The sequence below is a fragment of the Tamandua tetradactyla genome, unplaced genomic scaffold (assembly GCF_023851605.1).
Source record: "Tamandua tetradactyla isolate mTamTet1 unplaced genomic scaffold, mTamTet1.pri scaffold_141_ctg1, whole genome shotgun sequence".
Lineage (NCBI taxonomy): Eukaryota > Metazoa > Chordata > Mammalia > Pilosa > Myrmecophagidae > Tamandua > Tamandua tetradactyla.
Window position 1 is genome coordinate 206,085 of NW_027518272.1, and position 19,465 is coordinate 225,549.

The 19,465-nt window shown below is 38.1% G+C and overlaps 1 protein-coding gene and 1 pseudogene across 16 annotated transcripts in view; both read right to left on the bottom strand.

The window, feature by feature from the left end:
• Positions 1–2,060, bottom strand: part of LOC143673140 (voltage-dependent N-type calcium channel subunit alpha-1B-like) — a 201,198-nt gene extending 199,138 nt beyond the window's left edge. For all 16 annotated transcript variants that reach the window (XR_013170207.1, XR_013170209.1, XR_013170205.1 and 13 more), the window contains exon 1: positions 1,856–2,060. The gene's annotated coding sequence lies outside the window, so the exon portion shown is untranslated. The remainder of the gene's footprint in view (positions 1–1,855) is intronic.
• A 2,087-nt stretch (positions 2,061–4,147) lies between these two features.
• Positions 4,148–19,465, bottom strand: part of LOC143673139 (centromere protein Q pseudogene) — a 28,607-nt pseudogene continuing 13,289 nt past the window's right edge.

Genomic DNA, 19,465 nt, shown 5'->3' on the forward strand with positions numbered 1-19,465 from the left:
AAAAATCTAAAATGGAGACTAAAATATAAATTACATAACTTCACAAATTCTCAAAGATCTTTTCCCTCTGCTAGCAGAGGTAAAACCATTATAATACCGTAGCCTGGGTAGATTTCTCTTAAGAAAACAATTTATCTCAATTCAAGTCAATTGGGAAAGTTTTATAAAAATTGCTTCTACAAAAATCTGAATGAACATTAATACATTTAAATATTTTGCATGGTTGCAAGCTGCAAGAAGGGTAGGTTTAAGCCTACCCTTCATTTTGGAACTGCATTTTAAATATGTTCTAAATATGTGATCAATCAATTTGAGGGAGAGTTTTGAGACCATTAACAATGAACATATAACTTCATAACAAAATTTAACTCAAAAGAAGTTGAATGGGAAAATGAACAAGTCATAACAGAACTTTGTCTTAAGGATGAGAGATAAGGAATAGATAAGGAGCAACTCACAGTAATTCTACACAGGAAATGCTTATGCTTAGATCTTTTAGAGTCTTGTTTGGTTTTGCTGAACAGTTGGCACATGTTTTAAAATATATATCATCTAAAATGTCTTAAATAAATGACTTCTTTTTCAGTTTACTGAACTGAAAACATTCCACAAAACAATTACAAAAATAACTTGCCAGTTTACTCAGAGGGGGAAAAAGGCAACTTGTAAGAACAATTCTGATGCTGACGAAGAAAGTGATGACTTAATATACGGAAAGATTAACATACAGACATAGTAAGTAAGTGAAAAATGAGTGGCCAAAAAGACTGTTAAAATCCTTTCTAATTACCAATTGTCACCCATTATAATTAAACCCTACTACAATTCCGAAGGCCTGAAAGAAAACACAAAACAAAAAAGTCACCACCACCACACAGAATATTGCCAAAGACAGTTTCCACTAAAGTTACAATGTATTTGGCCACCAGTGATACTGGACCATCAAGCACTTAAGCAAACAGTACTAAAAGGGAAAACGAGCTTTAGGTTAAAAAGTCACATGATTACACTACAATGCATTAAAACTCCATTCTATAATGTGGAAGAGGTAGAAAAGGAAACCAACTAACTCAAAACTGGACTGGTACTAAAAAGACGCTTAAATGGCACAAGTGAGAGAAAATGGCTTTAAAGTCAGGGAAGCCTTTGCATGCGTCTGGGTTTCAGGAGTTCTTTAATACTTGCAACTAAGAACCCGCAAGCCAGGAAAGAAGGCAGTGGCGAAACTCTGCACTGTCATCTAAACCCACAAGGCGACAAGCTGTCAACAGAGAACACACCTCCGTACAAACCTTCCAGTGAGGCGGCAAACGTAACCATCGCCGATCTCAAACCAAATCCCACCTTGCTCTTCTGCCACACATCCCTGGATCTCCAAGGCACGAGGGTCCCGGATTCGGCCCGCGAGCTTACAAAAGGGGTGGGTGCTCAGGGCGGGGCGTGCTCGCCCTCAGCCCCTGCTCGGCGCTGTAATGCGGCGACCCGCTCGGGGCCTCGGAGAAAACGCAGGGCAGAAGAGGTGCCCCCGCTTCTCCGCAGGACTCGAGCGGGGAGCAGGGGCGACAAAGCGTCCGAAGGTGGGGGCAGGGGGCGGCGCTTTCCAGGAGTCTTTCGAACCTCCAAGCCTCCAGGATTTCCCCCCAAGAACGAGTATACCCACGCCCCCTAAAAGACTCACATTACACAACCCATCAGGTAAGGGGCGAAAGGGTATCCGGGAACAGACCGCGGCCACCCGAGGTCGTTTCGCTCCCGGCTGCTCCCCCAGGATGCCGCCCGCCGCTCACGCGGCACGGGACGGCGGAGGGGCGGCCGAGCGGGCTGGAAAGCGGAAAACGGCGGAGGGGGCTCTTACCGGTATGATGGGGCGCTGACAGGAACGGGCCGAGCTGCACCACCCGGTTCGGCGCCTGTGGCGCCGGCAGCTCCTCTCTGGGCGCACAGCGTATCCCTCACCGCCAGCCGCTGGGGTGTTTTCAAGCAAACCCCTGTGGCAGGCCAGGCGGCGGCGGCGGCAGCGGAACCTGCCGGCATCCCGGACATCTGCACCGCGGGGCGGGGCGCACGCGCGGCCCAGAGGGAGAGGGCTGACGCGGCGCTCGCGCCGCTGAGAGGGAGAGAGGATGGAGCTTACGCGCGGCCGTGCAGGACTCGCCCAAAGCCGCTAGCGCGGGGAAGCTGCGCTCACCTTGGTCCATGGACGCCGGTGCGGCCGCAGCATAAACGAGCCAGGTCAGTGGGTGTTCGGCTGTTCACGTAAGTCCCTCCCGTACGCCCCAGCGAGTGTCCTCGCCTCCTCCCGAAATTGAGCCGGTGCTCACCCCCACCACCGTATTAAGAGGATTCAGCCTCAGCGGACTAGCGGTTCTTACCTCTCCCCACGTGGTTTCAGGGGTCTCCTCAGACCCTGGGGACCGCGGTAATGCCTATAGCTTCCCTGACCTCAAGGAGAACCGACCTTAAGAGGCTGAAAGGGAAGTGCTGTTACCACAGCTGGGCTCCTAGAAAATACAAGCCCCATGCAGAGTACTCCAGTATACCCCACCTTCTTTATCCTTAGATCCACTATTTTAGCATTTTGCCTTCATCTGTCATCTGTTTTCTGAACATTTGAGAGCAAGTTGTATACATAATACTTCTATGTAATTTCCTATGAACAAGGTTATTAATTTATGTAATCACCTTATGTGTAGTTATCGAGTTCAAGAAATTTAACAATTTTTCCTTAGGCTGCAGCAGTGTCCTTGAGCCCTTTCTCCTCCATTCTTAGTTTCCACTCAGTATCTGTATTGCATTTGTCATTTTCTCTTTCTTTTTTTAATTGTGTGAAGATGTATATAACATAAATCTTCCCATCCCAACCCCTCCCAAGTATACCATTCATTGGAATTAGTCATAGTATTAGGTATCCTCACCACCATAGGCTGTTAGAACTTTATCTTCACACCAATCAGAAACCCTATACTCATTTTGCATGAACTCCCCATTACCCCTGCTCGCCACTTCTGGTAACCTGCACTCCTACATTGTGTCTCTGTGAATTTGTGTATTCTTGAATAATCGTTTTTTGGTTACCATGAGCTTAAATCCTAAATCTATAACAATCTAGTTTGCTTTGATACCATCTTAAATTCAAGAGTAGCTGGGTGGGCGGTGGTGGCGCAGTGGTTCTCGCCTGCCATGCTGGAAACCTCGGTTCGATTCTCAGTGCCTGCCCATGTGAAAAAAAAAAAAAGAGTAGACACAAACTGTATACCTATACCCCTTTTTCCCTCCACCTTGATGTAGTTCGTGTCACAAATTATGTTTCCATATAATGAGTCAAACCACTGATATATCATTATATTTTGTGAATTTGCCTTTTATTAGATCCTATAGGAAGTAAGAAGTGGGTTTACAGACCAAAAATGCAATCATGTGTGTTTAAATTTATATTTACTCATGCTATTATCTTTACCAGAGATCTTTGTTTCCTTGTGTGGCTTCAATCGTCTGTTGGTAGATTTCCCTTCAATTTGGAAAATTCTGATTAGCATTTCTTTTAGGGCAAGCCTAGTGGTGGCAGAGTCTGTAGTTTTGTTATCTGGGAATGTCTTAATCAATCTCACGTTTTTTTTTTTTAATGAAATTTAGTAATTTTATTTTACAAATAGATAAAAGTAACTCAGGCAATAGACTATAATTGGTTAGAATTAGTTTTTTTATATAGTTGAGTGGTAATTTAGTTACACATGTACAGATGCTTATCACAATGAGGAAAACATGGTTTAGAAAGAAGGGTTTTTTGCTTGATATTTGTTTAAAGGGGTCACTAAAGAGAATAAGCTTGCTTAGGAATTCCTTTTTAATAGTTTTCTGAAATAAAAGCATCCTTTGATCACAATGGAAAGTAAATTCAACATATATTCACTAATGCAATAAAAAAAATACAACGTTGATGCTACCATCACAGTGAAAGGCACCTCTCAAATATCAACTACTACAAAAAGACTAGGGAGTTCTGAAGAAGATTAAAGGCATTTGGGGATTTCTCAACATCTAGATGACCAGACAACAAACTGCAAGATATCAGGTAAATGATACTAGTGAGAGCAAACTAGGTACCAGATATCATGCAAAGGCTTTACGTATATTAACTCATAGCATCACACCTTATCTACACTAAGCAATAAATGACCTTCAGTCAGCCATTATTAACTAACAGATTGTGGCAGTTCTTCTTTTCTGGTTCCAGGGAAATAACCAGAGATGCAGCAGTATAATAGATGTGATTTACCAGGCTTGCCAGTTGCTAAACTCCAGGACTACACAAGATGCTTATGGTATATCTGCACAGGCTAATTTTAAAGTGCATGTAATTAAGGGACAGTAATTCCCACAGAAGCCTGAGTCTCTGAAATATCATTTGCAGGGTAATAGTTTAATAAATTCATAAAGTTTAAATTAATATGAAACAATCTCATATAAAAACTTGTTAAGAGGCATCCAGTCGCTTATAGGCTTCTTCAATGAAAGTTAGTACGTCCTTCATCTGGGATGAATTATGAAGAACATCCAAGTCCTTCAGAAGAGCATTCTGGTTTGGAATTAGCATCAAAATTTCCTTCTGAAGTACTGGTGCTTTGAGACTGTTCTGAGAAAGTTCTGGAAGAGAGAGTACCTCACTACTATCCATCTGAGACATCTTCTCCTCCTCTTCTTCCAATTCATTAGTCAGAATGTGAAGTTTGCTTTTGAGGCTTTGAATGTTCTCGGTCATTGACTCTGTGGTTGCCACTATTTTATCTATTTCTTCCTGCAATATTGCCAGACCTTCCTCATTAGCACTGTGCTGTGCCCTTTCCATTTTCAGCAGACTTGACACATTAGTTAAATTTTTCTGGTTTTGGAAGGCACTTCCAGTGTTTCACACAGTTGTAGCAATCTTTTTTTCAGACAGTTGAGATGGTATTGGATTTGTTTGTTTTCTTCAATCTCACATTTTTGAAAGACTTAATTTTGTTGGATATAGAATTCTTGGTTGGCAGTTTCTTTTGCTTTCAGCACTTATCTTTGCACTGCCTTGCCTCTATGGTTTTGCTAGAGAAGTTGGCATTTAATCTTATTCAGGTGCCCTTGTATGTGTTTTATTACTTCTCTTTTGTGGCTTTTGGAGATCTTTATCTTTGCCATTCAGCAGTTTGCTTATAACATGGTGTGGTGCATATCTTTTTGAATTTATCCTGTTTGGAGTTCATTTTATATATTAGATGTGTTGGATTGTTATTTTTAAATGAATTAACATTTTAAGGATTTCTCAGTTTTAGTTTCTAATACTGAAAATATCTATAGATATAAGTTACATAAACAAAAGCTTTTGGAGGTTCTCACTTTGGAAAAGAGTGAAGTTATCCTGGAACCAAAAAGTTTGAGAACTGCTTTGCTAGTCTAGTGGATAGTAGCTTACTGGTTGATATCTCCACTTTTCTGTTATTCTCCCCCATTCTCACCCCAATTCCTTCCTGGACTAATCTCTGAAAAATGTTAAATCAAGCCAGGTCACCTTCTATGTAAAACTCTAATAGCTTCCCCACTGATCTTAGAATAATATTAACATGGACTGAGAAGTTTTGCATGATAATAAGCCACCTGCCTACCTCTCCAATCCCTGCTGATGCATTCCTTCCTCTTGCTCACTTGGTTCTTGCCACATTGACTTTTTTTTGGGTACATGGCCTGGAATCCAACCCAGGTCTCCCACATGGCAGGCAAATATTCTTCCACATTGCCTTTTTATTTTTATTTTAAATATTTTTACTGAGAAATCTTCACATACATACATTCCATACGTGGTATACAATCAAAAGCCACAGTGACTTTTTTTTAAAAATATATTTTATTGAGGTATTTTCACACGCATGGATTTCACCTGAAGTATACAATCAGTGGCTTACAATTTCTTCACATAATTGTGTATTCATTACCACGATCATTTTTAGAACGTTTCCATCAGTGTAGAAAAAGAAATAAAAGGAAAAAAAGAAAAAATTCATACATCCCATACACCTTAAACCTCCCTCTCATTGACCACTAGTATTTCAATCTCCCCCCTTTTTTTGCCTCTTATCCCTCTCTATTATTTATTTACTTTTTGCTCTTATTTCTTTACTTAACTGTCCATGCCCTAGATAAAGGGAGCCTCAGACACAAGGTTTTCACAAACACACTGTCACATTGTAAAAGGTGTATGGTTACCCAATTATCTTCAAGAATCAGGGCTACTGGAATACAGTTCAACACTTTCAGGTACTTCCCTCTTTTGTTGTTGTTGTTTTTTAAATTGATGAAACTTAACATAACAGACTTCTCATACATAGTGTACAGTCAGTGGCTCACAATATCATTACATGATTGTGTATTCATTACCATGACAACTTTTTTGAACATTTGCATCACTCCAGAAAAAGAAATAAAAAGGAGAAATAGAAAAAGCTCATATATATCATACCCCTTACCCCTCCCTCTCATTCACACCTAGTATTTCCATCTACCCAATTTCTTTTAATAAATAATTTATTTATTGTTCCCCCTATTGTTTGTTTATTTTTTACCCATATTTTTTTACTCATCTGTCCATACCCTAGATAAAAAGAGCATCAGACACAAGTTTTTCACAGTCACACAGTTACACTGTAAAAGCTGTATCATTATACAGTCATCTTCAAGAAACAAAGCTATTGGAACACAGCTCTACAGTTTCAGGTACTCCCCTCTAGCCACTTCAATACACCATAAACTAAAAATGGATATCTATATAATGCATAAGAGTAATCTCCAAGATAACCTTTCAACTCTGTTTGAAATCTCTCAGCCACTGACACTATTTTTTCTCATTTCTCTCTCCCTGTTTTTGGTCAGGAATGTTTTCTCAATCACTTGATGCTGGGTCCCAGCTCATCCTGGGATTTCTGTCCCACATTGCTAGAGAGATTTACACCCCTGGAAGTCATGTCCCATGACAGGGTGAGAACAGGGAGTTCACTTGCTGTGTTGGCTTAGAGCAACAAAGTAGGTTCTCTGGGGGGTAACTCTTAGGCCTAATTTTAAGTAAGCTTAGCATATCTTTTGCAGGAATAAGTTTCATAGAGGCGAATCCCAAGATCAAGGGCTCGGCCTGATAATTTGGTCGTGCCCAGTCACATTGACTTTTTAGTTCCTTTACCTGTTAGAAATTTTTTCCTGCCTCAGAACTTTTGTACAGTTTGTTCTTGCTACCTGAGCTGTCTCCTGTGCTTTCCATTCCTCCTCATCCTCAAATTCAGTGCAAAGGTCAGTTTCTTATGGAAATTGTCCCTGACTGTCTAGAGTAGTTTGGGATTCCCTATTGTGTTTTCTCAGAGGTCCTTGTTTTTTGTCATAACATTCATTAGTTTTAAATTTTATATATTTATATGATTATTTGATTACTGCTTTCTGTAAAGATAGGACTGTCACTGTTAACTGTTGTGTCACCAGAGCCAAGTACTTGGTAATATTTGCTTACAAATGAATCCAGGTAATCATGCATAATAATATGTATTTAACAGTAACTACTTATTGTTGAGTCCTTACTGGGTGCTATTAGGCCTTATGTACATATAATTTCATGGCTCTTGCCATCTCATCTTAAACTACTCTCCCTTTTGCTCACTCTCCAACCACAACTCTTGACTGCCTCAGGATGTTTGTCTTCTCTCTGCTTATGGTTCTTTTACAACTTTTCTTAGCCATTGATCCTCATATGAAGCACAGAACACAGAAAATGATTTGAATGACTTGCCAGTTTTTCCTCAAGGATGGTACACAACTAACATAAATTTAATTATGTAGTAGAACTGAATTTTTTACATACTGTGTATGGTGTGCTAGTGAATGTTTTTCAGCTGGCTTTCCAGGAAGAAAAGCATTGACTCATAGTGTTTTCTAATTTCCATGGTGTAAATACTCTCATGATGGTAGCTTTCAAGCTATCAACATGAAAATGCCTCACAAAATTCCTGAAAATTTGATAGTCTGAGCTGGTAGGAGCCATTACTTACAGTAGATTATCTTAGGGCAGGGGTTGGGCAAACTGTGGTGGGCCTCCCATTTATTTATGTGCTAATGGCTGCTTTCAGAATAGGCCAGTATGGCACATGCCGTGGATAATATTTTCTGTCTATCCCTTGTAAAAGGGAAAAATTGCTGACCACTGTCCTTATGGCATTAGGGCTTTGTGTTCTAGAGCTTGTTAGGCTGTTCCTCAAATTCCTCATTGCAAAGTTTAGCAAGACTTCTAGAACAGTGCTGTCCAATAGAAATATTATGAGTCACATTTGTTATTTAAAAATTTGTTTTTCCCTTCACACCCTCAAGGGACTTCCCAATATTTTTACAGTATCAGCTGACTATAGTCTGAGATGTAACCTGTTATTATATTAAGTTATACAGAATTACAAAGCCTCTTTCCTGTTCTGGACTCCTGGAGTTTGGGTTGCTAAAATGAGCTATCCAGACAGGTCTCATATATACTCTGCCTTTGGTCTTATACAGTAAATGAAGGTCTAGAGTGCATACACTATCGTCTTTTACCCTGTATTCCAATTTACCTTAGACCCAGCCAGATTGGCTTCATTTTGAACTGTAATCGAGGCCTGATTTCTTTTTCAGTTACTTTAACTGTAATTATATATAACTATGCTAACTTTCAGGGCTGTAGCACTTCATTTCTCAGTCTTAGGTGTCACAGAGTTGCTCAGAGTTCCAGGGAAATACCAGCTGATACATATATAGCTCAGTGCCTCAGAATTTAGAAACACATTTACAACTTCAGACTGTGTGGCTGCTATCAGGGCTTACAATCTAGGCCTTAAAAGTATTTTCTGAGAGAGAGATCTGAGCACATTTGTTCTTTTGTTTCTGGCTTATTTTACACAACACATTGTCCCCAAGGTTTATTCAGTTTGTAGTATGTCTCTCGATGTCCTTCTTTTTGTTGCCACACCATGTTCCATCGTATAAATGTATCATATGATGCATTCTGCTTCTCAGTCATTGGGTACAGTTGCTCCTTCGATTTATTGGGCATCATGGATAATGTCCAAAAGAAACCATGTCTTAAATTATCCTCACTTGGTTGTACAATCAGTATCAATTTTAGACCATTTTCATTGGTCCATGAAGACAAAGAATTGGCAAACACAGTGTCACCAACTGTCAAATCAAAACTACCTCTTATCACTTGCCCATTCTCTCTCAATTAGTTGCCCATGGAACTGTTAATGTCTTCCTGTTAACTCTTGGCCATAGCATGCATTTTTAGTTTTTCCCCATGCCCCTCTACTGTTGACTCTTTGTCCAGTAATGGACCTTTGAAATAGTTCATGTGAGAACTTATTTATAATTGTAGGTTTAATTGGTGATATACATGGTACTACTATATATCCTCTTTAACTCATATTCACCTTCAGTATGACAGTGTTACTTATAAACCCACTAATTAGCCCATCATTTCTATCTATTTGCTTGCATTGGATTCAGCCTCTTTGGGTATCCTTTCCCCATCTCCAGCTTTGGAGTGCCTCTAGGTCTGTGTGATAGTTAGGTTCTGGTATCGTCTTGGTCAGGTGATGTGTCTACTTGTCTGGCCCTGAAAGTGCTGGCCTGACTGTTGCTACAAGGCTATTTCATGTCTGGTTGATAAACCAGAAGGCTAGTTTATTAAATCATCAGTCAGTTGATTGCAGCTGTGGCTGATTACATCTACCATCAACTAAGGGACATCTCCCACCAACAGGATAATCTAATCAGATAAACTATTAATCAAGAAGAGAGACATTTTCACTGGTTTTTTTTTCAGCCAGTGAACCTCTCCTGTGGAGTTGCTTAAACCTTTCATTAGACCCAGTCTTGGGGTTTGTTCATATGAAACTCAACCCCACAAAGGATAGGCTAAGCCTACTTAAAATTAGGCCCAACAGTCACCCTCAGGAGAACCTCTTTTGTTGCTCAGATATGGCCTCTCTGTCTCAGCCAACATGACAAGCAAACTCACTGCCCTCCCCATCTCTACGTGGGACATGACTCCCAGGGGTGTGGACCTCCTTGGCAATGTGGGACAGAAATCCTAGAATGAGCTGGGACTCAGCACCAAGGGATTGAGAAAATCTTCTTGACTGAAAGGGGGAAGAGAGAAATGAGACAAAATAAAGTGTCAGTGGCTGAGAGATTCCAAATGGAGTTGAGAGGTTATCCTGGAGGTTTTTTTATGCATTAAATAGATATCCTCTTGTTAGTCAAGATGTAATGGAGAGGTTGGAGGGAAGTGCCTGAAAATGTAGAGCTGTGTTCCAGTAGCCATGTTTCTTGAAGATGATTATATAACTATATAGCTTTAGCAGTGTGACTGATTGTGAATACCTTGTGTCTGATGCTTCTTTTATCTACAGTATGGATGGATGAATAAAACATATGGATTAAAAATGAATAAATAATAGGGGGAATAAATGTTTAAATAAATTTAGTAGATTGAAATGCTAGTTATCAATAAAAGGTAGGGGTAAGGGGTATGATATGTATGATTTTTTTCTATTTTCTTTTTATTTCTTATTCTGAATTGATGCAGATGTTCTAAGAAATGATCATGATGAATATACAACTATGTGATAAAAAATGTTAATATTGTATGTTGATTGGTTTTATTAATAAAAATTTTTTTAAAAGAGCATACAGCAAAACAAACAAACAAAAAACCCTTCACTGGAGCTGCAGCTTGACATCCTGCCCTACGGATTTTGGACTCTTCTGTTTCCACAGTTGCATAAGACCAACCTTTGTAAATCTCATATATACAGATATTTTCTGTTGGTTCTATTTGTTTAAAGAACCCTGACCAATACAGTCTGCTATATTATATAATGTAACCTGAGACTACTTTTACCAAAGTCATAATACTGAAATCATACAGTATCTGTCATTTTCTGTCTTTCTTACTTCACTCAGCATTATGTCCTGAAGGTTCATTCACGTTGTCATATGCTTTGAGACCTCATTTGGTCTTAACTGCTGCATAATATTCCATCATAGGTATATATCATATTTTTGTTTATCCACTTGTCTGTTGATGGACACTTGAATTGTTTCTGTAATTTAATAATTGTAAATAGTACTTCCATGAACATTGGGGTGCATGTGTCTGTTCATGTCACTGCTTTCAGCTCTTCTGGGTGTATACCAAGTATTGGTACTGCCGGGTTATGGGTTATCTCGATATTTAGTTTTCCAAGGAATTGCCAGACTGTCTTCCATAGCAGTTGCACCATTATACATTCCCATCAACAGTGAATAAGTATTCCAATTTCTCCACATCCTCTATTTTTCTGTTTAATTGCAGCCATTGTTATTATTTTTATATAGGGAGTAAGATAGGGGTCTTTTTTCATTCTTTTAGCTATTGATATCCAATTCTACCATGCATGTTTATTGAGAAGACTGCTCAGTCCAAGTTCAGTGGATTTCGGGACCTTATTGAAGATCAGTTGTCCATAGATTTGGTGATCTATCTTCGCAGTCTTGGTTCGATTCCACTGGGAGATAACTTCTGTCTTTGTGTTTTCACCACTGTGACTTTATAGTAAGCTTTAAAGGCAGGAAGTGTTAACTCTTACTTTGCTCTTCTTTTTTAGGATATTTTTAGCTATTTAAGGCCTCTTTCCCTTCCAAATAAATTTGATAACTAGCTTATCCAAGTCTTCAAAATAGGTTGTTGGAATTTTGATTGATATTGCATTGATCAATGTGGGTAGAATTGACATCAACCTTCTTAAAATCATGAGTGTGGAATGTCTTTTCATCTTTTCTTTTAGCAATGTTTTGTAATTTTCTGTGTACATTTCTAGATATCTGATTCTTTTGGTCACAACAGTGAATGGGATTTTTTCCTTAATTGTCTCCTCAACTGGGTCATTGTGTATTGAGGTATTCCTGATTTTTGTACACTGATCTTGTTGTGTCCTGTCACTTGGCTGAATTTGTTTCTTAACTCCAGTAGCTTGCCATAGATTAGTCTGGGGTTTCTAAGAAAAGGATCATGTCATCTGCAAACAATGAAAATTTTACTTCTTCCTTTCCTGTTTGGATACCTTTTATATTTCTTTCTCCTGACTAATCTCTCCAGCTAAGAATTCTTGTACAACATTGAATAATAATGGTGGCAGTTGGCATCCTTGTCTTGTTACTGATCTTAGGGGGAATGGTTTCAGTCTCTCATCATTAAGTATGATGCTGGCTGTGGGTTTTTCGTATTTGCCCTTTGTAATAATTGAGAAAGTTTCCTTTCATTCCTATCATTTCAAATGTTTTTATCAGGAAAGGATGCTGAATTTTGTCAGTTTTTTTTATCATCAGTTCATATGATTGTGTGATTTTTCCCTTTCAATTTGTTAATGTGCTGTATTACATTGATTGATTTTCTTCTCTTGAACCACCCTTGCATTCTTGGTGTAAACCCCACTTGGTCATGTGATACAATTCTTATAATGTGTCTTTGGATCTGATTTGCTATTATTTTGTTGAGAATTTTCACATCTATATTCGTTAGGGAGATTGGTTTGTAGTTTTCCTTTCTTGTATTGTCTGTATCTGATTTTGGTATTAGAGTGATTTTAGCTTTGTAAAATGAATTAGTGTTCCTTTTTCTATTACTTTTTAGAAGGGTTTGGGCAGGATTGGTGTTCATTCTTTCCTGAATGTTTGATAAAATTCCCTTGTAGAGCCATCTGGTCCTGGGCTTTTCTTTGTGGGAAGATTCATTTTTAAAATATTCATCATCATGATCATTTCTTACAACATCTGCATCAATTCAGGAAAAGCAATAAAAAGAAAACAGAAAAAAATTCAGATATCATACCCCTTACTGTGGGAAGATTTTTGACAACTAATTGCATCTCTTTACTTGTAAATGGTTTGTTGAGCCCCTCTATTTCTTCTCTAGTCAATATAGGTAGTTCTTGTATTTTTAGGAATTTTTCCATTTCACCCAAGTTGTCTAGTTCATGGTGTTCTCTTATGATTTTAAAAAATTTCTTCAGGGTCCATGGTAATGATTTGCCTCTCATTTCTGATTTTATTTGCATCTCCTTTTCTTCTTTGTTAGTCTAGGCGTTCATCAATTTTATTGATTTTCTTGAAGAACCAGCTTTTTGGTTTTGTTGATTCTTTCTGTTGTTTTATTGTTCCCCAGTTTATTTATGCTTTAATTTTTGTTACTTCTCTTCTTTCATTTGCTTTGGGATTAGTTTGCTGTTTTTTTCTCTCAATTCTCCAGGTGAGCATTTAAGCACTCAAGTGTTGATCATTGTTTTTTTTAATATAGGCATTTATTGCAGTAAATTTCCCTTTCAGCACTGTCTTTGCCACATCCCATAAGTTTTTTGTTTTTTTTTTTAATCTCTCCTATTATTTTTTTTTATTAATTAAAAAGAATTAACAAAACAATTAGAAATCATTCCAATCTACATGTACAATCAGTAATTCTTAATAACATCACATAGTTGCATATTCATCATTTCTTAGTACATTTGCATCGATTTAGAAAAAGAAATAAAAAGACAACAGAATAAGAATTAAAACAATAATAGAAAGAAAAAAAACAAAAAAAACAAAAACAAAAAACCTATACCTCACATGCAGCTTCATTCAGTGTTTTAACATAATTGCATTACAATTGGGTAGTATTGTGCTGTCCATTTCTGAGTTTTTATATCCAGTCCCGTTGTACAGTCTGTATCCCTTCATCTCCAATTATCCCTTCTCTTTTTTTTTTTTTTTTTTTAATTAACGGAAAAAAAGAAATTAACCCAACATTTAGAGATCATACCATTCTACACATGCACTCATTAATTCTTAACATCATCACATAGATGCATGATCATCATTTCTTAGTACATTTGCATTGGTTTAGAAGAACTAGCAACATAACCGAAAAAGATATAGAATGTTAATATAGAGAAAAAAATAAAAGTAATAATAGTAAAATCAAAACAAAACAACACAAAACAAAACAAAAACCTATAGCTCAGATGCAGCTTCATTCAGTGTTTTAACATGATTACTTTACAATTAGGTATTATTGTGCTGTCCATTTTTGAGTTTTTGTATCTAGTCCTGTTGCACAGTCTCTATCCCTTCAGCTTCAATTACCCATTGTCTTACCCTGTTTCTAACTCCTGCTGAACTCTGTTACCAATGACATATTTCAAGTTTATTCTCGAATGTCCGTTCACATCAGTGGGACCATACAGTATTTGTCCTTTAGTTTTTGGCTGCATTCACTCAGCATAATATTCTCTAGGTCCATCCATGTTATTACATGGTTCATAAGTTTATCTTGTCTTAAAGCTGCATAATATTCCATCGTATGTATAAGCCACAGTTTGTTTAGCCACTCTTCTGTTGATGGAGATTTTGTCTGTTTCCATCTCTTTGCAATTGTAAATAATGCTGCTATAAACATTGGTGTGCAAATGTCCGTTTGTGTCTTTGCCCTTAGTCCTTTGAGTAGATACCTAGCAATGGTATTGCTGGGTCGTATGGCAGTTCTATATTCAGCTTTTTGAGGAACCGCCAAACTGCCTTCCACAGTGGTTGCACCCTTTGACATTCCCACCAACAGTGGATAAGTGTGCCTCTTTCTCCGCATCCTCTCCAGCACTTGTCATTTTCTGTTTGTTGATAATGGCCATTCTGGTGGGTGTGAGATGATATCTCATTGTGGTTTTGATTTGCATTTCTCTAATGGCCAGGGACATTGAGCATCTCTTCATGTGCCTCTTGGCCATCCGTATTTCCTCTTCTGAGAGGTGTCTGTTCAAGTCTTTTTCCCATTTTGTAATTGGGTTGGCTGTCTTCTTTTTGTTGAGATGAACAATCTCTTTATAAATTCTGGATACTAGACCTTTATCTGATATATCATTTCCAAATATTGTCTCCCATTGTGAAGGCTGTCTTTCTACTTTCTTGATGAAGTTCTTTGATGCACAAAAGTGTTTAATTTTGAGGAGTTCCCATTTATTTATTTCCTTCTTCAGTGCTCTTGCTTTAGGTTTAAGGTCCATAAAACTGCCTCCAGTTGTAAGATCCATAAGATATCTCCCAACATTTTCCTCTAACTGTTTTATGGTCTTAGACCTAATGTTTAGATCTTTGATCCATTTTGAGTTAAATTTTGTATAGGGTGTGAGAGATGGGTCTTCTTTCATTCTTTTGCATATGGATACCCAGTTCTCTAGGCACCATTTATTGAAGAGACTGTTCTGTCCCAGGTGAGTTGGCTTGACTGCCTTATCAAAGATCAAATGTCCATAGATGAGAGGGTCTATATCTGAGCACTCTATTCGATTCCATTGGTCGATATATCTATCTTTATGCCAATACCATGCTGTTTTGACCACTGTGGCTTCATAATATGCCTTAAAGTCAGGCAGCGCGAGACCTCCAGCTTCGTTTTTTTTCCTCAAGATGTTTTTAGCAATTCGGGGCACCCTGCCCTTCCAGATAAATTTGCTTATTGGTTTTTCTATTTCTGAAAAATAAGTTGTTGGGATTTTGATTGGTATTGCGTTGAATCTGTAAATCAATTTAGGTAGGATTGACATCTTAACTATATTTAGTCTTCCAATCCATGAACACGGTATGCCCTTCCATCTATTTAGGTCTTCTGTGATTTCTTTTAGCAGTTTTTTGTAGTTTTCTTTATATAGGTTTTTTGTCTCTTTAGTTAAATTTATTCCTAGGTATTTTATTCTTTTAGTTGCAATTGTAAATGGGATTCGTTTCTTGATTTCCCCCTCAGCTTGTTCATTACTAGTGTATAGAAATGCTACAGATTTTTGAATGTTGATCTTGTAACCTGCTACTTTGCTGTACTCATTTATTAGCTCTAGTAGTTTTGTTGTGGATTTTTCCGGGTTTTCGACGTATAGTATCATATCGTCTGCAAACAGTGATAGTTTTACTTCTTCCTTTCCAATTCTGATGCCTTGTATTTCTTTTTCTTGTCTAATTGCTCTGGCTAGAACCTCCAACACAATGTTGAATAATAGTGGTGATAGTGGACATCCTTGTCTTGTTCCTGATCTTAGGGGGAAAGTTTTCAATTTTTCCCCATTGAGGATGATATTAGCTGTGGGTTTTTCATATATTCCCTCTATCATTTTAAGGAAGTTCCCTTGTATTCCTATCTTTTGAAGTGTTTTCAACAGGAAAGGATGTTGAATCTTGTCGAATGCCTTCTCTGCATCAATTGAGATGATCATGTGATTTTTCTGCTTTGATTTGTTGATATGGTGTATTACATTAATTGATTTTCTTATGTTGAACCATCCTTGCATACCTGGGATGAATCCTACTTGGTCATGATGTATAATTCTTTTAATGTGCTGTTGGATACGATTTGCTAGAATTTTATTGAGGATTTTTGCATCTGTATTCATTAGAGAGATTGGTCTGTAGTTTTCTTTTTTTGTAATATCTTTGCCTGGTTTTGGTATGAGGGTGATGTTGGCTTCATAGAATGAATTAGGTAGTTTTCCCTCCACTTCGATTTTTTTGAAGAGTTTGAAGAGAATTGGTACTAATTCTTTCTGGAACGTTTGGTAGAATTCACATGTGAAGCCGTCTGGTCCTGGACTTTTCTTTTTAGGAAGCTTTTGAATGACTAATTCAATTTCTTTACTTGTGATTGGTTTGTTGAGGTCATCTATGTCTTCTTGAGTCAAAGTTGGTTGTTCATGTCTTTCCAGGAACCCGTCCATTTCCTCTAAATTGTTGTATTTATTAGCGTAAAGTTGTTCATAGTATCCTGTTATTACCTCCTTTATTTCTGTGAGGTCAGTAGTTATGTCTCCTCTTCCATTTCTGATCTTATTTATTTGCATCCTCTCTCTTCTTCTTTTTGTCAATCTTGCTAAGGGCCCATCAATCTTATTGATTTTCTCATAGAACCAACTTCTGGCCTTATTGATATTCTCTATTGTTTTCATGTTTTCAATTTCATTTATTTGTGCTCTAATCTTTGTTATTTCTTTCCTTTTGCTTGCTTTGGGATTAGCTTGCTGTTCTTTCTCCAGTTCTTCCAAATGGATAGTTAATTCCTGAATTTTTGCCTTTTCTTCTTTTCTGATATAGGCATTTAGAGCAATAAATTTCCCTCTTAGCACTGCCTTTGCTGCTTCCCATAAGTTTTGATATGTTGTGTTTTCATTTTCATTCGCCTCGAGGTATTTGCTAATTTCCCTTGCAATTTCTTCTTTGACCCAGTCGTTGTTTAGGAGTGTGTTGTTGAGCCTCCACGTATTCGTGAATTTTCTGGCACTCTGCCTATTATTGATTTCCAACATCATTCCTTTATGGTCCGAGAAAGTGTTGTGTAAGATTTCAATCTTTTTAAATTTGTTAAGACTTGCTTTGTGACCGAGCATATGGTCTATCTTTGAGAATGATCCATGAGCACTTGAGAAAAAGGTGTATCCTGCTGTTGTGGGATGTAATGTCCTATAAATGTCTATTAAGTCTAGTTCATTTATAGTAATATTCAGATTCTCTATTTCTTTGTTGATCCTCTGTCTAGATGTTCTGTCCCTTGATGAGAGTGGTGAGTTGAAGTCTCCAACTATTATGGTATATGAGTCTATTTCCCTTTTCAATGTTTGCAGTATATTCCTCACGTATTTTGGGGCATTCTGATTCGGTGCGTAAATATTTATGATTGTTATGTCTTCTTGTTTAATTGTTCCTTTTATTAGTATATAGTGTCCTTCTTTGTCTCTTTTAACTGTTTTACATTTGAAGTCTAATTTGTTGGATATTAGTATAGCCACTCCTGCTCTTTTCTGGTTGTTATTTGCATGAAATATCTTTTCCCAACCTTTCACTTTCAACCTATGTTTATCTTTGGGTCTAAGATGTGTTTCCTGTAGACAGCATATAGAAGGATCCTGTTTTTTAATCCATTCTGCCAATCTATGTCTTTTGATTGGGGAATTCAGTCCATTGACATTTAGTGTTATTACTGTTTGGATAATATTTTCCTCTAACATTTTGCCTTTTGTATTATATATATCATATCTGATTTTCCTTCTTTCTACACTCTTTTCCATATCTCTCTCTTCTGTCTTTTTGTATCTGACTCTAGTGCTCCCTTTAGTATTTCTTGCAGAGCTGGTCTCTTGGTCACAAATTCTTTCAGTGACTTTTTGTCTGAGAATGTTTTAATTTCTCCCTCATTTTTGAAGGATAATTTTGCTGGATATAGGAGTCTTGGTTGGCAGTTTTTCTCTTTTAGTATTTTAAATATGTCATCCCACTGTCTTCTAGCTTCCATGGTTTCTGCTGAGAAATCTACACAAAGTCTTATTGGGTTTCCCTTGTATGTAATGGATTGTTTTTCTCTTGCTGCTTTCAAGATCTTCTCTTTCTCTTTGACCTCTGACATTCTAACTAGTAAGTGTCTTGGAGAACGCCTATTTGGGTCTAATCTCTTTGGGGTGCGCTGCACTTCTTGGATCTGTAATTTTAGGTCTTTCATAAGAGTTGGGAAATTTTCAGTGATAATTTCTTCCATTAGTTTTTCTCCTCCTTTTCCCTTCTCTTCTCCTTCTGGGACACCCAAAACACGTATATTTGTGCGGTTCATATTGTCCTTGAGTTCCCTGATACCCTGTTCAAATTTTTCCATTCTTTTCCCTATAGTTTCTGTTTCTTTTTGGAATTCAGATGTTCCATCCTCCAAATCACTAATTCTATCTTCTGTCTCTTTAAATCTATCATTGTAGCTATCCATTATTTTTTCTATGTTTGCTACTTTATCCTTCACTTCCGTAAGTTCTGCGATTTGTTTTTTCAGTTTTTCTATTTCTTCTTTATGTTCAGCCCATGTCCTCTTCATGTCCTCCCTCAATTTATCGATTTCATTTTTGAAGAGGTTTTCCATTTCTGTTCGTATATTCAGCATTAGTTGTCTCAGCTCTTGTGTCTCATTTGAGCTATTGGTTTGTTCCTTTGACTGAGCCATATTCTCAATCTTTTGAGCGTGGACAGTTATCTTCTGCTGCTGGCGTCTGGGCATTTATTCAGATTTCTCTTGGTGTTGGACCCAGCAAGGTTGTAATATTTTTCTGTGAAATCTCTGGGTTCTGTTTTTCTTATCCTGCCCAGTATGTGGCGCTCGTGGCACCCGTTTGCCTGCGGGTCCCACCAGTAAAAGGTGCTGTGGGACCTTAAACTTTGGAAAACTCTCGCCGTCCTGGGGGTTCGCTAGCCGAAACGGTTTGAGCCGGCCCGGGGTCCGAACGCAGGGAGGGTTGCTGGTCGCAGCAGCCAGGGAAAGAGCCCGTCCGAATTTCCTAGTCGGCCCTGGGCAACAAGCGTGGCGGGAGGGCGCCAGCGGCAGCGGCCCGCCCGAGAGAGTGCA